Source organism: Triticum urartu, chromosome 3 (assembly GCF_003073215.2).
Source record: "Triticum urartu cultivar G1812 chromosome 3, Tu2.1, whole genome shotgun sequence".
Lineage (NCBI taxonomy): Eukaryota > Viridiplantae > Streptophyta > Magnoliopsida > Poales > Poaceae > Triticum > Triticum urartu.
In genome coordinates, this window is record NC_053024.1 from 490,482,481 (window position 1) to 490,495,180 (window position 12,700).

Here is a 12,700-nt window from a genome sequence, read left to right on the forward strand (position 1 = left end):
GTTTGTCAACTGAATTTCTTGAGGACAAGCAAAGGTTTAAGCTTGGGGGAGTTGATACGTCTCCATCGTATCTACTTTTCCAAACACTTTTGACCTTGTTTTGGACTCTAACTTGCATGATTTTAATGGAACTAACCCGGATTGACGCTATTTTCAGCAGAATTGCCATGGTGTTATTTTTGTGCAGAAATAGAAGTTCTCGGAATGGCCTGAAAATCAACGGTGACGCGTTTTGGAATTAAAAAAATACTGGCGAAAGAATCAACACTAGGGGGCCCACACCCTGTCCACGAGGGTGCAGCCCCCCCCCCCCGGGGGGGGGGGGGCCCCCCCCCCCCCCCGGGGGGGGGGGGGCGCGCCCCCTGCCTCGTGGGCCTCCTGAGGCTCCACCGATGTCAACTCCAACTCTATATATTCATGTTCGGGGAGAAAAAATCATCGAGAAGGATTCATCGCGTTTTACGATACGGAGCCGTCGCCAAGCCTTAATCTCTCTTGAAAGGGCTGATCTGGAGTCCGTTCGGGGCTCCGGAGAGGGGAATCCGTCGCCATCGTCATCACCAACCTTCCTCCATCACCAATTTCATGATGCTCACCGCCGTGCGTGAGTAATTCCATCGTAGGCTTGCTGGGCGGTGATGGATTGGATGAGATTTATCATGTAATCGAGTTAGTTTTGTTAGGGATTCATCCCTAGTATCCATTATGTTCTAAGATTGATGTTGCTATGACTTTGCTATGCTTAATGCTTGTCACTAGGGCCCGAGTGCCATGATTTCAGATCTGAACCTATTATGTTTCCATGAATATATGTGAGTTCTTGATCCTATTTTGCAAGTCAATAGTCACCTACTATGTGTTATGATTTGGTAGTGACAATAATCGGGACCACTCCCGGTGATGACCGTAGTTTGAGGAGTTCATGTATTCACTAAGTGTTAATGATTTGGTCTGGTACTCTATTAAAAGGAGGCCTTAATATCCCTTAGTTTCCAATAGGACCCCGCTGCCACGGGAGGGTAGGACAAAAGATGTCATGTAAGTTCTTTTCCATAAGCACGTATGACTATATTCGGAATACATGCCTACATTACATTGATGAACTCGAGCTAGTTCTGTGTCACCCTATGTTATAACTGTTGCATGAGGAATCGCATCTGACATAATTATCCATCACTGATCCATTTCCTACGAGCTTTTCACATATTGATCTTTGCTTAGTTACTTTTTCGTTGCCGCTGTTACGATTACTATAAGAACCAATACTGTTAATTTTGCCACCGTTACCGTTACTTCCATATTACTTTGCCACTAAATACTTTGCTGCAGATATTAAGTCTTTTAGGTGCGGTTGAATTGACAACTCAACTGTTAATACTTGAGAATATTCTTTGGCTCCCCTTGCGTCGAATCAATAAATTTGGGTTGAATACTCTACCCTCGAAAAATGTTACGATCCCCTATACTTGTGGGTTATCAACAAGCGGGGTCTAAGCTTGGGGGAGTTGATACGTCCATTTTGCATCATTCTTTTATATCAATATTTATTGCATTATGGGATGTTATTACATATTATATCACAATCCTTATGCCTTTTCTCCCTTATTTTATAAGGTTTACATGAAGAGGGAGAATGCCGGCAGCTGGAATTCTGGACTAGAAAAGGAGCAAATATTAGAGACCTAGTCTGCACAACTCCAAAAGTCCCAGAACTTCACGGAGAATATTCTTGGAATATATAAAAATATTGGGCGAAGAAAGTACCAGAGAGGGGCCACCAGCCAGCCACAAGGGTGTAGGGTGCGCCCTACCCCTTGGGCGCCCCCCCCCCCCCCCCCCCCCCCGTCCTTGTGGGCTAGCTTGCAGGCCCCGACGCCCATCTTCTGCTATATGGTGCGTTTTGACCTAGAAAAAAATCAAAAGGAAGCTTTCGGGATGAAGCGCCACTGTCTCGAGGCGGAACCTGGGCAGAACCAATCTAGGGCTCCGGCGGAGCTGTTCTGCCGGGAAAACATCCCTCCGGGAGGGGGACATCAAAGCCATCGTCATCACCAACGATCCTCTCGTCGAGAGGGGGTCAATCTCCATCAACATCTTCACCAGCACCATCTCCTCTCCAAACCCTAGTTCATCTCTTGTATCTGATCTCTGTCTCAAAACCTCAGAGTGGTACCTACGGGTTGCTAGTAGTGTTGATTACTCCTTGTAGTTGATGCTAGTTGGTTTATCCGGTGGAAGATTATATTTTCAGATCCTTAATGATAATTAATACTCCTCTGATCTTGACTATGAATATGTTTTTTGAGTAGTTACTTTTGTTCATGAGGACATGAAAGAAGTCTTGTTATAAGTAATCATGTGAATTTGGTATTCAATCGATATTTTGATGAGATGTATGTTGTCTCTCCTCTAGTGGTGTTATGTGAACGTCAACTACATGACACTTCACCATGATTTGGGCCTAGGGGAAGGCATTGGGAAGTAATAAGTAGATGATGGGTTGCTAGAGTGACAGAATCTTAAACCCTAGTTTATGCGTTGCTTCGTAAGAGGCTGATTTGGATCCATATGTTTCATGCTATGGTTAGGTTTATCTTAATTCTTCTTTCGTAGTTGCGGATGCTTGCGAGAGGGGTTAATCATAAGTGGGAGGCTTGTCCAAGGAAGGGCAACACCCAAGCACCGGTCCACCCACATATCAAATTATCAAAGTAACAAACGTGAATCATATGAGCATGATGGAAACTAACTTGATAACAATTCCCATGTGTCTTCGGGAGCGCTTTGCTTTATATAAGAGTTTGTCCAGGCTTGTCCTTTGCTACAAAAAGGATTGGGCCACCTTGCTGCACCTTGTTTACTTTTGTTACTTATTACCCGTTATGAATTATCTTATCACACAACTATCTGTTACCGATAATTTCAGTGCTTGCAGAGAATACCTTGCTGAAAACCGCTTGTCATTTCCTTCTAGTCCTCGTTGGGTTCGACACTCTTACTTATCAAAAGGACTATGTTAGATCCCCTATACTTGTGGGTCATCACTCGTTGGTCGTGTCCCTCACCAGACCCGCGCTCGCCGCACCCCGTTGCAGCATGGCCACGCCCGCGCTCACACCCTCACGGCCACCGCCTCGTCGCTCACCGTCGTCGTTTCCGGCCACCCCCGACACGGCCACCGCCGTAGATAGACGTGTCGTCGAACAGCCATTCGAACGCGCCCTTTCGCGCATCAGATGGACGTCGGGGGGCCAATCCCGACCGACTCCGGCATAGAACCATCGCGGAGAGGCTCGCAGGAGCCCTCTTCAGCGCCCGCCGACGTGGCCGACCTAGGGCCACCCCTGTGTCACTGATCGATGGGCCCCAAGGGCCCGGCTGACCAGTTGACCCGGTCAACCCTGCTGACTGGACCGGCCCCAACCGCTGACAAATCGGGCCCACACCCTAATTAACTAAAAATGTTTTAAAAATAATTAATAAAATTAATTAGTGACTGGCAGGTGGGCCTAGGTGCTTAATTAGTTGGTTTAGTTAAAAATTAATCCACTGTTAACCCTTCTGTCTATGATAGGTGGGACCCAAATGTCAGGTTTGACTTGGACCAGCTGGGTTGGCTACTGATGTCATGCTGACGTAATAAATCTGCTTTTCAAATTAAATTGAATAATAATAATTTCAGAAATGTTTAAATCTTTGGAAAATCATATAAAATAATCTATAGGTCAGATGAAAATAACTTATATATGAAAGTTGCTCAAAAAAATTGTATGAATCCGAATATGCCATTCACTTATTTGTCACATGCCCCCAACACTGCAAACATTAAACCTTCCCGTCCAAATCGTCTGACTGATAAATGCATGGAGCCGGGAAAATATTCCCCGATATTTTCCTGCTCTGTCTTAAACACCTATCACTGTGTTAGGTCACCCCTAGCATAGCCTACTATCATGCCATGCTTGTTGTTGCATTTGTATGCCCATTATTTATTGTTTCTCCCCCTCCTTCTTCTCCGGCAGACCCTGAGATGGATGTTGATCTGGTGATCGACTACTTTACCATCGAGGGTCCGAGTCTGTCTGTAGAGCTTCCGGGAAAGCAAAACCCCCTTGAATATATTGCCCAGTTCCTTCTCTCTCATGCTTGCATTGGATGTTGCTTCTATATTTGTTTGCTCCTATTCCTATGCATAGCCTACTTTTGTAACCTGCTTTTGTACCTTACCTGCTTATCCTATATGCTTAGTATAGGTTGGTTAGTGATCCATCAGTGGCCCCTCACCTTGTCCCAGTTACCCCCGCTTGATGACCGATGACTCAATCAACTTATCAATGTCCTGAGCCTGACACATCACATCACACTCCCTTAGTTGTACGACTCTGCATAGCTACTATCAAGTGCCGAGGGTAATACCTCGTATAGCACTTCAGATGAGACCTTTGTAGTGTAGTTAATCAGTCATGGTCTACAGAGGGTGATTCCTCCTTCACCACTCCCGATAACGACTCTGTTGTGTAACACCTCAAGTGTGAATCATCGAGGGTGATTCCTCCAAGTTCACCATGACGGTTACATCAAGTGGAATCCATCGAGGGTGATTCCTTGGATTCCCCCTTGGCGTTATGGACACACAGTTACTTTGACTTTAACCCCGGAACCATGATAAATACGGGTCGGCCCTGAGGGGTACCCGTGAGAGTTATTGTTTCTGCAAGACTGAAGGGACAGACGGTACCACCTCGGTTGAGGTGGACCCGAGTTCCCGATAGTCTCTTGCGAGCCGGGTTGACCGTGAGGGTACCCGCGAGTTGATGTGAAGTCGGGTTGACTTGGAGGGTACCGGCGAGAATTCTATGGGGCACGGCCGGGCATTCTTAGCCCTCATCGTAAGTCGATGAGACGGGGCGACGGGACCACATATCGTGGATCATTGATCGTTACCACGTGCTCCCAGTACACTAACGGTTTGGATATGTGCCGAGTAGGATTCTTGCCTTTTTGCACCGACCACCACATGGTAATAAGTATGGGCACTCTATGTCTTATGTATTAGCCGAAGCTCTTCGGACGTAAGCGACTGAGCGGCGCGCGACGGGTTGGACTGGTTATGCATGTGTATAAGGAGGCTAGGTCTACTCATAGGCCACGTATGCAAAGTGCAGGAGTGCAAAGGGCGATGGGCCCAAGACTCCCCGTGCTTAGCATGTAGACCGGCGTGTTGGCCTCTCTGTTGAGCCTAGGTAGGACTATGACGTGTTGATCGGCCGAGGCCGGTCATGACCTGATGGTGTGTTCGGCCGGAGTTGATCGAGCATGTTGGGTAAGTTGGTGCACCCTGCAGGGAGGTTAATCTATTCGAATAGCCGTGTCCACGATAACGAACGCTCGGAGTTTTTGTTGGGGAACGTAGCATAAATTCAAAATTTTCCTACGTGTCACCAAGATCTATCTATGGAGTCATCTAGCAACGAGGGAGGAGTGGATCTACATACCCTTGTAGATCGCGCGCGGAAGCGTTCAAGAGAACGGGGTTGATGGAGTCGTACTCGTCGTGATCCAAATCACCGATGATCCTAGCGCCGAACGGACGGCACCTCCGCGTTCAACACACGTACGGTTAGCGTAACGTCTCCTTCTTCTTGATCCAGCAAGGGGGAAGGAGAGGTTGAGGAAGATGGCTCCAACAGCAGCACAACGGCGTGGTGGTGGTGGAGCTGCAGTACTCCGGCAGGGCTTCGCCAAGCACTATGGAGGAGGAGGATGTGTTGGAGAGGGAGAGGGAGGCACCAAAGGCGTAGGTTGAGAGGCCCTCCTTCCCCGACTATATATAGGGAGCCTAGGGGGGGCGCCGGCCCTAGGAGATGCAATCTCCTAGGGGTGCGGCGGCCAAGGGAGGAATCCCTCCTCCCCAAGGCACCTAGGAGGTGCCTTCCCCCTTTGGGACTCTTCCCTTCCTTATTTCTAGGCGCATGGGCCTCTTGGGGCTGGTGCCCTTGGCCCATATAGGCCAAGGCGCACCCCCTACAGCCCATGTGGCCCCCCGGGGCAGGTGGCCCCACCCGGTGGACCCCCGGGACCCTTCCGGTGGTCCCGGTACAATACCGGTGACCCCGAAACTTGTCCCGATGCCCGAAATAGCACTTCCTATATATGATTCTTTACCTCCGGACCATTCCGGAACTCCTCGTGACGTCCGGGATCTCATCCCGGACTCCGAATAACATTCGGGTTACTGCATATACATATCCCTACAACCCTAGCGTCACCGAACCTTAAGTGTGTAGACCCTACGGGTTCGGGAGACATGCAGACATGACCGAGATGACTCTCCGGTCAATAACCAACAGCGGGATCTGGATACCCATGTTGGCTCCCACATGTTCCACGATGATCTCATCGGATGAACCACGATGTCAAGGACTTATTCAATCCCGTATACAATTCCCTTTGTCTAGCGGTACGATACTTGCCCGAGATTCGATCGTCGGTATCCCGATACCTTGTTCAATCTCGTTACCGGCAAGTCTCTTTACTCGTTTTGTAACACATCATCCCGTGATCAACTCCTTGATCACATTGTGCACATTAGATGATGTCCTACCGAGTGGGCCCAGAGATACCTCTCCGTCACACGGAGTGACAAATCCCAGTCTTGATTCGTGCCAACCCAACAGACACTTTCGGAGATACCTGCAGTGTACCTTTATAGCCACCCAGTTACGTTGTGACGTTTGGCACACCCAAAGCACTCCTACGGTATCCGGGAGTTGCACAATCTCATGGTCTAAGGAAATGATACTTGACATTAGAAAAGCTTTAGCATACGAACTACATGATCTTGTGCTAGGCTTAGGATTGGGTCTTTGTCCATCACATCATTCTCCTAATGATGTGATCCCGTTATCAATGACATCCAATGTCCATGGTCAGGAAACCATAACCATCTATTGATCAACGAGCTAGTTAACTAGAGGCTTACTAGGGACATGGTGTTGTCTATGTATCCACACATGTATCTGAGTTTCCTATCAATACAATTCTAGCATGGATAATAAACGATTATCATGAACAAGGAAATATAATAATAACTAATTTATTATTGCCTCTAGGGCATATTTCCAACAGTCTCAATAATCCAGTTCATATCGATATGTGATTAACACTCAAGGTCACATCCCCATGTGACTAACACCCAAAGAGTTTACTAGAGTCAATAATCTAGTTCACATTACCATGTGATTAACACTCGATGAGTTCTCGGTTTGAACATGTTATGCTTGTGAGAGATGTTATAGTCAACGGGTCTGAATCTTTCAGATCCGTATGTACTTCGCAAATCTCTATGTCATCTTGTAGATGCAGCTACTACGCTATATTTGGAGCCATTTCAAATAAATGTTCTACTTGGAGCTATTCTAAATTGTTGCTCCATTATACGTATCTGGTATCTCTACTCAGAGCTATCCGGATAGGTGTTAAGCTTGCATCGACGTAACTCTTTACGTCGAACTCTTTATCACCTCCATAACCGAGAAACATATCCTTATTCCTCTAAGGATAATTTAGACCGCTATCTGGTGATCTACTCCTAGATTACCTTTGTACCCTCTTGCCAGATGTGTGGCAAGGCACACATCAGGTGCGGTACTCAGCATGGCATTCCGTATAGAGCCTATGACAAAAGCATAGGGGACGACCTTCGTCCTTCCTCTTTCTTCTGCCGTGGTCGAGCTTTAAGTCTTAACTTCATACCTTACAACTCAGGCAAGAACTCCTTCTTTGACTGGTCCATCTTGAACACCTTCAAGATCATGTCAAGGTATGTGCTCATTTGAAAGTACCATTAAGAATTTTGATCTATCCTTATAGATCTTGATGCTCAATGTTCAAGTAGCTTAATCCAGGCTTTCCATTGAAAAATACTTTCCAAATAACCCTATATGCTTTCCAGAAATTCTACGTCATTTCTGATCAACAATATGTCAACATATATTTATCAGAAATTCTATAGTGCTCCCACTCACTTCTTTGGAAATACAAGTTTCTCATAAACTTTGTATACACCCAAAACTTTGATCATCTTATCAAAGCATACATTCCAACTCCGAGATGCTTACTCCAGTCCTTAGAAGGATTGCTGGAGCTTTGAATACTTATTAGCATCTTTCAGGATTAACAAAACCTTCCGGTTGTATCACATACAACCTTTCCTCAAAAATCGTCGAGGAAACAATGGTTTTTGGCATCCTATCTGCAAGATTTCACAAATAACGCAGTAATTGCTAATATAATTCCAACAGACTCTTAGCATCGCTACGAGTGAGAAAGTCTCATCGTAGTCAACTCCTTGAACTTGTCGGAAAACATCTTAACGACAAGTCGAGCTTTCTTAATGGTGATACTTACCATCATTGTCCGTCTTCCTTTTAAAATCCATATGTACCTAACAGCCTTACGACCATCAAGTAGTTCTTCCAAAGTCTACACTTTGTTTTCATATATGGATCCTCTCTCGGATTATATGGCCTCGAGCCATTTTTGGAATCCAGGCCCACCATCGCTTCTCCATAGCTCGTAGGTTCATTGTTGTCTAGCAACATGACTTCCAAGACAGGATTACGTACCAATCTGAAGTAGTACGCATCCTTGTCATCCCACAAGGTTTGGTAGTGACTTGATCTGAAGTTTCATGATCACTATCATAAGCTTCCACTTCAATTGGTGTAGGTGCCACAGGAACAACTTCCTGTGCCCTGCCACACGCTAGTTGAAGAGACGGTTCAATAACCTCATCAAGTCTCCACCATCCTCCCACTCAATTCCTTCGAGAGAAACTTTTCCTCGAGAAAGGACCCGATTCCAGAAACAATCCCTTCTTGCTTTCGGATCTGAGATAGGAGGTATACCCAACTATTTTTGGGTGTCCTATGAAGATGCATTTTATCCGCTTTGGGTTCGAGCTTATCAGCCTGAAACTTTTTCACACAAGTGTCGCAGCCCCAAACTTCTAAGAAATGACAGCTTAGGTTTCTCCAAACCATAGTTCATACGGTGTCATCTCATCGGAATTACGTGGTGCCCTATTTAAAGTGAATGTGGTTGTCTTTAATGCCTAACTCATAAACTATCATGGTAATTCGATAAGAGACATCATGGTATGCATCATACCCAATAGGGTGCGGTTATGATGTTCGGACACACCATCACCCTATGGTGTTCCAGGCTGTATTAGTTGTGAAACAATTTCCACAATGTCTTAATTCTGTGCCAAACTCGTAATTCAGATATTCATCTCTATGATCATATCATAGATATTTTATCCTCTTGTCACGACGATCTTTCAACTTCACCCTGAAATTACTTGAACCTTTCAATAATTCAGACTCGTGATTCATCAAGTAAATATACTCAATATCTACTCAAATCATCTGTGAAGTAAGAACATAACGATATCCACTACATGCCTCAGCACTCATTGGATTGCACACATCAAAATGTATTACTTCCAACAAGTTGCTTTCTAGTTCCATTTTACTGAAAACGAGGCTTTCAGTCATCTTGCCCATGTGGTATGATTTGCATGTCTCAAGTGATTCAAAATCAAGTGAGTCCAAATGGTCCATTTGCATGGAGTTTCTTCATGCATATACACCAATAGACATGGTTCGCATGTCTCAAACCTTTCAAAACAAGTGAGCCCAAAGATCCATCAACATGGAGCTTCTTCATGCGTTTTATACCGATATGACTTACGTTGCAGTGCCACAAGTAGGTGGTACTATCATTACTATCTTTTGGCATGAACATGTGTATCACTACGATCAAGATTCAATAAACCATTCATTTCAGGTGTAAGACCATTGAAGGTATTATTCAAATAAATAGAGTAACCATTATTCTCTTTAAATGAATAACTGTATTGCGATAGACATAATCCAATCATGTCTATGCTCAACGCAAACACCAATCTTGATGGTAGAGGGAGCGTACGATATTTGATCAACCTTGGAAATACTTCCAACACATATCGTCATCTCACCTTTAGCTAGTCTCCGCTTATTCCGTAGCTTTTATTTCGAGTTACTAACACTTAGCAACCGAACCGGTATCTAATACCCTGGTGCTACTAGGAGTACTAGTAAAGTACACATTAACATAATACATCCAATATACTTCTATCGACCTTGCCAGCCTTCTTATCTACCAAGTATCTAGGGTAATTCTGCTCCAGTGGCTGTTCCCCTTATTACAGAAGCACTTAGTCTCGGGTTTGGGTTCAACCTTGGGTTTCTTCACTAGAGCAGCAGCTAAATTGCCGTTTCATGAAGTATCCCTTCGTGCCCTTGCCCTTCTTGACACTAGTGGTTTCACCAACCATCAACAATTGATGCTCCTTCTTGATTTCTACTTTTGTGGTGTCAAACATCGCGAATATCTCAAGGATCATCATGTATATCCCTGATATATTATAGTTCATCACGAAGCTCAAGCAGCTTGGTGGTAATGACTTCGGAGAACCATCACTATTTCATCTGGAAGATAAACTCCCACTCGATTCAAGCGATTGTTGTACTCAGACAATCTGAGCACAAGTTCAACAATTGAGCTTTTCTCCCTTAGTTTGCAGGCTAAGAAAATTGTCGGAGGTCTTATACCTCTTAACGTGGGCACGAGCCTGAAATCCCAATTTCAGCCCTCGAAACATCTCATATGTTTCGCGACGTTTCAAAACGTCTTCGGTGCCCCAACTCTAAGCCGTTTAACTGAACTATCACGTAGTTATCAAAATGTGTATGTCAGATGTTCGCAACATCCATAGACAACGTTCGAGGTTCAGCACACTGAGCGGTGCATTAAGGACATAAGCCTTCTATGAAGCAATGAGGACAATCCTCAGTTTACGGACCTAGTCCGCATAATTGCTACTATCAACTTTCAACTAAATTTTCTCTAGGAACATATCTAAACAGTAGAACTGAAGCGCGAGCTACGACATAATTTGCGAAGACCTTTTGACTATGTTCAGGATAATTAAGTTCATCTTGTGAACTCCCACTTAGATAGACATCCCTCTAGTCATCTAAGTGATTACATGATCCGAGTCAACTAGGCCGTGTCCGATCATCACGTGAGACGGACTAGTCATCATCGGTGAACATCTTCATGTTGATCGTATCTACCATACGACTCATGCTCGACCTTTCGGTCTCTTGTGTTCCGAGGCCATGTCTGTACATGCTAGGCTCGTCAAGTCAACCTAAGTGTTTCGCGTGTGTTCCAAGGCCATGTCTGTACATGCTAGGCTCGTCAACACCCGTTGAATTGAACGTAAGAATCTATCACACCCGATCATCACGTGGTGCTTCGAAACAACGAACTGTCGCAACGGTGCACAGTTAGGGGGAACACTTTCTTGAAATTATTATGAGGGATCATCTTATTTACTACCGTCGTTCTAAGTAAACAAGATGCATAAACATGATAAACATCACATGCAATCAAATAGTGACATGATATGGCCATCATCACTTTGCTCCTCTTGATCTCCATCTTCGGGGCTCCATGATCATCATCGTCACCGGCATGACACAATGATCTCCATCATCATGATCTCTATCATCGTGTCTTCATGAAGTTGTCTCGTCAACTATTACTTCTACTATTACAGCTAACGGTTAGCAATAAAGTAAAGTAATTACATGACGTTTATGTTGACATGCAGGTCATAAATAAATTAAGACAACTCCTATGGCTCCTGCTGGTTGTCATACTCATCGACATGCAAGTCGTGATTCCTATTACAAGAACATGATCAATCTCATACATCACATATATCATTCATCACATCCTTTTGGCCATATCACATCACATAGCATACCCTGCAAAAACAAGTTAGACGTCCTCTAATTATTGTTTGCATGTTTTACGTGGCTGCTATGGGTTTCTAGCAAGAACGTTTCTTACCTATGCAAAAAACCACAACGTGATATGCCAATTGCTATTTACCCTTCATAAGGACCCTTTTCATCGAATCCAATCCGACTAAAGTGGGAGAGACAGACACCCGCTAGCCACCTTATGCAACTAGTGCATGTCAGTCGGTGGAACCAGTCTCACGTAAGAGTACGTGTAAGGTCGGTCCGGGCCGCTTCATCCCACAATGCCACCGAATCAAGATTGGACTAGTAACGGTAAGCATATTGAACAAAATCAACGCCCACAACTACTTTGTGTTCTACTCGTGCATAGAAACTACGCATAGACCTAGCTCATGATGCCACTGTTGGGGAACGTAGCATAAATTCAAAATTTTCCTACGTGTCACCAAGATCTATCTATGGAGTCATCTAGCAACGAGGGAGGAGTGGATCTACATACCCTTGTAGATCGCGCGCGGAAGCGTTCAAGAGAACGGGGTTGATGGAGTCGTACTCGTCGTGATCCAAATCACCGATGATCCTAGCGCCGATCGGACGGCACCTCCGCGTTCAACACACGTACGGTCAGCGTAACGTCTCCTTCTTCTTGATCCAGCAAGGGGGAAGGAGAGGTTGAGGAAGATGGCTCCAACAGCAGCACGACGGCGTGGTGGTGGTAGTGGAGCTGCAGTACTCTGGCAGGGCTTCGCCAAGCACTATGGAGGAGGAGGTGTTGGAGAGGGAGAGGGAGGCACCAAAGGCAAGGGTGAGAGGTCCTC